We start from the raw sequence: 7,269 nt of genomic DNA, 5'->3' as shown, positions 1-7,269 counted from the left end.
TAAGGTTTCCTTGCAAGCATCGAAATATGGTTCGGGAGCCGATTGTTAAGGTAGCCCATTCTTTTTTAGAAACGTGTATCTCTTTCTGTATCCTCGTGAAAGATTAAGAAAGTATGCTCGTCATCCCCGTATTCAGCCATATGTGATTTTATAACCAGATCATTATAACCAGATCAATTTAATTTTCTTAAAATTTTCTGAAAACGTGGAACAGAAGGTAAAGTACGGTATCGTGCCTCTAGAGGCATGTCCCCATGCTGAGGGCAAAGAACTTTACCGTGCTTCTAAAAAGCACGTCCCCATGCTGTGGTTGTTTTGGAGTTTTGACCATTTGTCCGACTTTTGACATTTGTTGACCTGTGGTTGACCACGGGGCCGTTTTTGCAAAGCACAACCCTTGTTTTTAATTCAAATTCTTTAATTGTCTAGACTCAAACTTGCGATTTAATCCGGTTCTAAATATCATTCGGGTTTGATTTTGTTATATGAATCATCCAAGACCCGAACCCGAATGATTTTTCCCAACAAAACTTTATTAAACTTAAGTGCAAATCTATCGGTCAAATCAATACCCTAGATTTAAATCATTGAACCATCTATTTCGCGAGTTTAGACCCGATTTATCATCATTTTGTAAGATTTGGGGTTTATTTTAGACCTAAAATGATGAATTTGAACAATATAATCGCCAAATTAACATACCTCTTGTTGGAAATCGAAGATTTGAGGCTAAAATTTTAGTACTTGGTTAAGGGGCGTTGGTTTTCGGTTGTGGATGAAGTTGTTTTAGGGTTAAGTTTTGAGGAAAATGTTATTTTATTGAAAAACTCGTAATTGCACTTTAGAGTGGGGCACAACCCCGTGCTGCTTGTAGCAGTCAAGTTTTTCTTTGTTTGTTGTTTATTTGTCGAGCTGGTTAGTTTTTAACTGATATCTCTGAGGATTAAGGTTCAAATAGAAATAAAAATTCCTAATAGATTTATTTAAATTCATTAAACATCATAAAGAAAATTAAAACAACAATCCCGAACACTAAAACACGAAACTAGCAAGAGTAAATCCTAACAAGACAAGGTCTGAACTACTAACGACCACCATTCCCGAACAAGTCTTGAATGTGTGGTGGGGATCTTTTGGCTTCCAACAGCTCGGAAAGTTTTTTGTCGAGCTTTGAAATTACTCAGTTAAGATAGATGAGCTTGAAATCCACATCTTTGTTGTGACTTTCAACAATGTGGAAATTCTCAAACCTAAGCAGTTCGACTTTGTTTGTCAGCTCGATCAAGAAAGCTTCAGTTTGGATGTTACTCTCGACTTGGTCTCTTACGATGCTTTGGAGCCTATTGATTTCTTCCTCAAGGTGTGAATTCCCTACTCACTGGTCTCCATTCCATTCTTTTGTTTTACCATTTCAGTAATTTTTTGTTTGGTATGAATGGAATAGTGAGATTTGCATGCATTATATAGATACTGGAACGTCGAGCACGGCCCCGTGCTGCTAGGGAAATAAATGTTTCTGATTCAGAGAATTGTACGGAGTCAGCATGTTTCATGCTGAATATTCTAAAGTGCCCACGGTCCCGTGCTTCATGAAGCAAATCCCCATGTTTTATGCCACTGAGTTTTTTCTTTGATTTTTCAGCAAAACACGAGAATAGGAATTCTTGGAATGATGTTTAAGATGCTAATTAAACAGTTTGATTGTCCTAAAGTAACTTTTCATTAAATAAAGGTCCTAGTTACAAATTTGGGATAAGTTCGGTTTTCCTAAAACATGAGTTTTTATCGGGTTAAGCTCGAAGTCCTAAACTTTGTGCTTATTGCACTTGATTACACATGAAAACATAAAAATTAATGCCTCTAAATTCCATTGAAAGGATCTCCTCCATCGAATGGGCCGAGTGGAGGAAAGTTCGTGAAACGAATGACTCAAAGTTCCATTTTTATGCTCTCCACAGACTCGGTGAGTTGGATGAGGCGCATCTGCGCAAGGAGATTTATTTCGGTGAGCTCCTTAACAAGCTCTTGAAGTTCTATGAGTTGCTCGGTTTTGGAAATGTGCCGGGTTTCGTTCCTCGGTTGACGAGGAACGAGAATTTATTCATTCATCTCAGTAGGCATTTTGAATTCTAAGGGGAGAGTTTTTGTGTTTGATTTGGTGCAAGAAATGCATTAGCAAGAGGTGCAATTTATAGCCAAGCAGTTGTCAGGAACAACCCCGTGCTTAGTGAAGCACAGTCCCGTGATTTTGACCTGACAGTTCTGCTACAAACTAGTGTGACTGAGATTTTTGCAGCGAAGATTCCGGCCCGTATTTTGTGGCACAGGACCGTGCTTCTAGAGGCATGCACTCGTGTTTGAGACACTATTATTATTATTGTTATTATTATTATCTTTATTTTATTTTTTTAAAACAAAGGAACATATTTACAAGGCCTGGTTTAACGAGGGTCTTGGCCGGACCCTACTTCTAGTATGTTAATTGGTTTTGGTGGAGGATTACCACCTCCGAGACATTTTCGAATGGCCCATCGATGTATGGTTTTAATCGATGTCCATTAACTTTGAACTTGTGGCCGTTAGAATTTGAAATCTCGACTGTTACATAATCAAAAGCTGATTCAACTATGTATGGACCTGTCCAACGAGATTTCAGTTTTCCTAGGAAAAGACGTAAACGTGTATTATATAACATTATCCGATCTCTAACTTGAAACTTTTTGTTTCCCTTCAAATGGGAGTCGTGTAAACGTTTAGTCTTTTCTTTGTAAGACTAGGAATTTTTATATGTCAGTGCTCTCAGTTCTTCTAGCTCGTGAATATAATCTTCCCGGTTTTAACGGCGGGTGTTTGATCAAAATTTACCGCTCTACGAGCCCAGTAAGCCTTGTGTTTCAGTTCTACGGGTAAATGACATGCTTTCCCATAAACAAGTTTGAAAGGTGTTGTTCCTATGGGGGGTTTTGTAGGCTGTCCTAAGGGCCCACAAAGTGTCATCTAACTTTTCTGCCCAATTTTTGCGATTCATTCCTATAGTTCTTTCGAGTATCCTTTTTATTCCTCGATTCGAGACTTCTACTTGCCTACTAGTCTGAGCGTGATATGGTGTTGCCAATCGGTGGTGAACTCCGTATCGTGCTAAGACTTTGTCCATTAGAGCGTTGCAGAAGTGAGTATCTCTGTCGCTGATTAGGGCTTTTGGAGTACCGAAACGTGAAAATAACTTTTTCAGAAAACTTACAACTACTCGAGCATCATTAGTGGGAAGAGCTTGTGCTTCTACCCATTTAGACACGTAGTCAACTGCTACAAGGATCTACTTATTTCCCAATAAGTTAGGAAATGTGCCGTGAAATCTATTCCCCATACATCAAAGACTTCACATATTTGAATGCCTTTTTGAGACAAGAAATTTTTGGTTGAGATGTTTCCGGCTCTTTGACAAGCATGGCATGCCTGGATCAAAGCATGTGTGTCCTTATATATTGTAGGCGATAAGAATCTCGTGTCAAACACTTTCCTGACTATGGTGGCGGTACTGTGTGTCCGCCAGTAGGTCCTTCATGGTAGTGTTTGAGGATATCTAAGGTTTCCTTTCCTGATACACACCTACGAACAACCTTATCGACACCTATCCTAAACAAGTAAGGATCTTCCCAAAAATAGAACTTAAGGTTGGAGAAGAATTTCTTCCGTTGTTGATGAGTTTGCCCTTTTCTTAGGATTCTGCAGGCTAAATAGTTCGCGAAATCGGCAAACCAGGGCTTTCATCCTCATCCTGCATGACTGCTTGGATATGCATGAGAACCTCATGTGAAAAATTATCATCGATAATTTCCTCGTGATGTTCTTCTGAAGCTGGGCATTCTAAGCGTGAAAGATGGTCTGCGGCTACATTCTCTGCTCTTTTTTTGTCCTTGACTTCTATGTCAAATTCTTGGAGTGGTATAATCCATCGGATAAGTCTGGGTTTTGCATCTTGCTTGTTGAAAAGGTATCGTATGTTGGCATGGTCCGTGTAAACTATGGTTTTGGAAAGAACTAGGTAGGATCTAAATTTTTCGAAGGGAAAAACTACTGCTAATAACTCTTGTTCTGTTGTGGTGTAATTTTCTTGTGCATCATTAAGAGTTTTACTTATATAGTAAATTAGATGAAAATGCTTTTCTTTGCGTTTCCCGAGTACGGATCCAACTACAAAGTCACTTGCGTCGCACATGATTTCGAATGGAATGGTCCAATCGGGTGTAGTCATGATTGGTGCGTTGACAAGTTTGTCATTTAATATGTTGAATGATTCAACACATTCTTCAGAGAAGACAAACGGTGCATCTTTCTCCAGAAGTTTGGTCGTAAGTCTAGAAATTTTGGAGAAGTCTTTTATGAAGCGACGATAGAATCCTGCGTGACCTAGAAATCTTCTAATGGCTTTGACTGAAGTTGGTGGCGGAAGTTTGGATATGATTTCGATTTTTGCCCTATCAACTTCTAGTCATGCTTGGGATATCTTATGACCGAGAACAATGCCTTATTTGACCATAAAGTGGCATTTTTCCTAGCTGAGTACCAAATTCACTTCCTCACACCTAGCCAACATTTTGTCTAGGTTTGTCAGACAATGATCAAAGGAGTCTCCAAAGACTGAGAAGTCGTCCATGAAAACTTCCATAGAGTCTTCGATCATTTCATGAAAGATGGCCACCATGCAACGCTGGAAAGTGGTTGGAGCATTACATAACCCAAATGTCATTCTTCAGTAGGCGAAGGTCCCATACGAACTTGTAAAGGTGGTTTTCTCCTTATCTTCAGGAGCAATGGGAATCTGAAAGTATCAGGAGAATCCATTAAGAAAACAATAGAACATTTTTCCAGATAAATGTTCAATCATTTGATCGATAAAAGGAAGTGGAAAATGATATTTTCTTGTGGCATCATTAAGCTTCTGGTAGTCAATGCAAACTCGCCAGCCTGTGATTGTCCTCATTGGCATTTGCTCGTCCTTCTCGTTCATTTCAACTGTCATTCCTCCCTTTTTGGGTACTACTTGACATGGACTAACCCAAGGTGAATATGAGATTGGGTAGATTAATCCGGCATCAAGGAGTTTAATTACTTCCTTCTTCACCAATCTTGCATGTTGGGATTGAGATGTCTTTGATGTTGGACCACGGGTTTGCATTCTTCCTCCATGAGGATTTTGTGAGTACAAATGGAGGGACTGATGCCCTTGATATCCATGATCTTCCATGCGATAGCCTTCTTATGGTTTTTGAGAACCTTAAGAAGTTCGTCTTTCTCTTCTTTAGAGAGGTGAGATGAAATAATTACTTGGAGTTGAGAGTATTTTTCTAGAAAGGCGTATTCGAGATGGTTTGGGAGTTCTTTTAATTCTAAAGTTGGTGGTTCTTCAATTGATGGTTTTGATTTTTCATTACACTCGGTGATCTCACAAACTACTTATGATGTTTCTTGATTATTATTGAGATTATCGTTTTCTAAAATGGATTTGGTGATAACATCAGTTAAGATTTGTGTTTCTAGTGGGGTGTTAATGGAAGATTTCCGCACATAGCAACTCACGATAGAACCGATGATGTCAACACAATATAATGTGTCATCTTGATGTTGTGGATGTTGCATAGATTTTCCTATGTCAAAAGTGATAGCCTCGTCATTGACCTTGGGAGTGAGTTTTCTGGTGCGAACATGAATAATAGCCTTTGTATTGGCTAAAAAGGGTTTTCCTAAAATCAGAGGTACACTTTTGTCTTCCTCCATGTCTAGAATTACAAAATCTAATGGGAAAACAAATTTGTCAATTTTAACAAGCATGTTTTCAACAATGCCCCAAGGGTATTTAACGGATCGGTCAGCTAACTGAATGCTCTTGCGGGTGGGCTTTGGTTCTCCTATCCCTAGTTATGCAAAAACCGCATAAGGTATTAAGTTAATACCAGCTCCTAGGTCGGCCAGGGAATTGCTAACAGACAAATTTCCTATGAGACATGGGATAGTAAAGCTCCCTGGATCGGTCATTTTTGGTGGTAGCTTATTTTGGAGGACTGCTGAGCATTCTTCACTCAAGGTGTCATGCGAGAGCTACTCCATCTTCCTTTTGTTTGACAACACTTCTTTGAGAAATTTTGCATATTTCGGCATCTGATCAATGTCTTCGACGAAAGGCTTGTTGATGTGGAGTTGGTTGAAGAGTTCTAAAAACTTTCCGTACTGAGCTTCCAATCTCTCTTGGTTCAGCCGTCTAGGGTATTGAGTAGGCGTAACATAAGTTTGGACTAGTTCCTTAGGTTGTACGGTGCCTGTTAGAACTAGTATCTCCTGCGTTTTGTCAGGGACTCCTTCTCCATAACTGGTTCTGAGGTTGGTGAGGCAACAATGGTTGTGCCACTTCTTAATGTAATAGTGTTGGCTATTGCATTCAGGTTTGTGATTGTGTTGCTTGGAAGAGCGCTAGGTGGTCTTTAAGACAATTATCGGGCGATCTGTCCGATCTGAGTTTCTAAATTCTGCAACGATGCTTGTTGGCTTTTCAGGTCAACTTCATGTTTTAACAATACTCCGCTGATATCAACGGCTCTTGAGTCGGTCTTCTTTTCTGCTTCATTTGTCTTGGTCATGATTTGGATCAACATTTCCTTGAGTTTGGAGTAGCTCGGATTCTGATGGCTACTGGAACTTTGTTCTTGGAATTGTGATTTTGGTTGGAAAGATTGATTCATTGGCTTTTTTTCGAATCCTGGTAGGGTTTGAGTGTTACCTCCGTCCTTCCAACTGAAATTCGGGTGGTTTCTTCAGCCTGGATTGTAGTTGTTGCTGAAAGCGTTGTTTTGACGGGCGATGAAATCAACTTCTTCCATGCCATAATGACTTGTTTGCAGTAAGTTGTTTTATTAGTTCCTCCACATGTGTCACATGTGATTTTGGTTTTTGATAGTTCGGCTTGAAGTTGTTTTAATTTTTTAGAAATGGCTTCAAGCTGTGCGGTGAAAAGAGTGTTGGAATCGATGTGGTGCATTATTTTGTGTGTTGGTGTAGATCTTGGTGGGTTATAAGCGAAACTCTTCTTTGCTGCATTATCCATGATTTCAAATGCTTAGTTAGGTGATTTGAATCCCAGGTCTCCATCGGCGACTTGGTCGATGGCTTGTTTGTTTTTAATGGATTGTGCGTCAAGAAAGTCTGTACTTGTAACTATACGCTTAGTCCATGTTGTGAGCATCACCTCAGAAGACTTTTGCATCTCTTCCATGC

Source organism: Bidens hawaiensis, unplaced genomic scaffold (genome assembly GCF_021521415.1).
Source record: "Bidens hawaiensis isolate Kalapana, Puna unplaced genomic scaffold, B.hawaiensis_p1.1 tig00042640_1, whole genome shotgun sequence".
NCBI classification, from domain to species: domain Eukaryota; kingdom Viridiplantae; phylum Streptophyta; class Magnoliopsida; order Asterales; family Asteraceae; genus Bidens; species Bidens hawaiensis.
The sequence above is the reverse complement of the archived record's forward strand: the minus strand, read 5'-3'. Positions refer to the sequence as shown.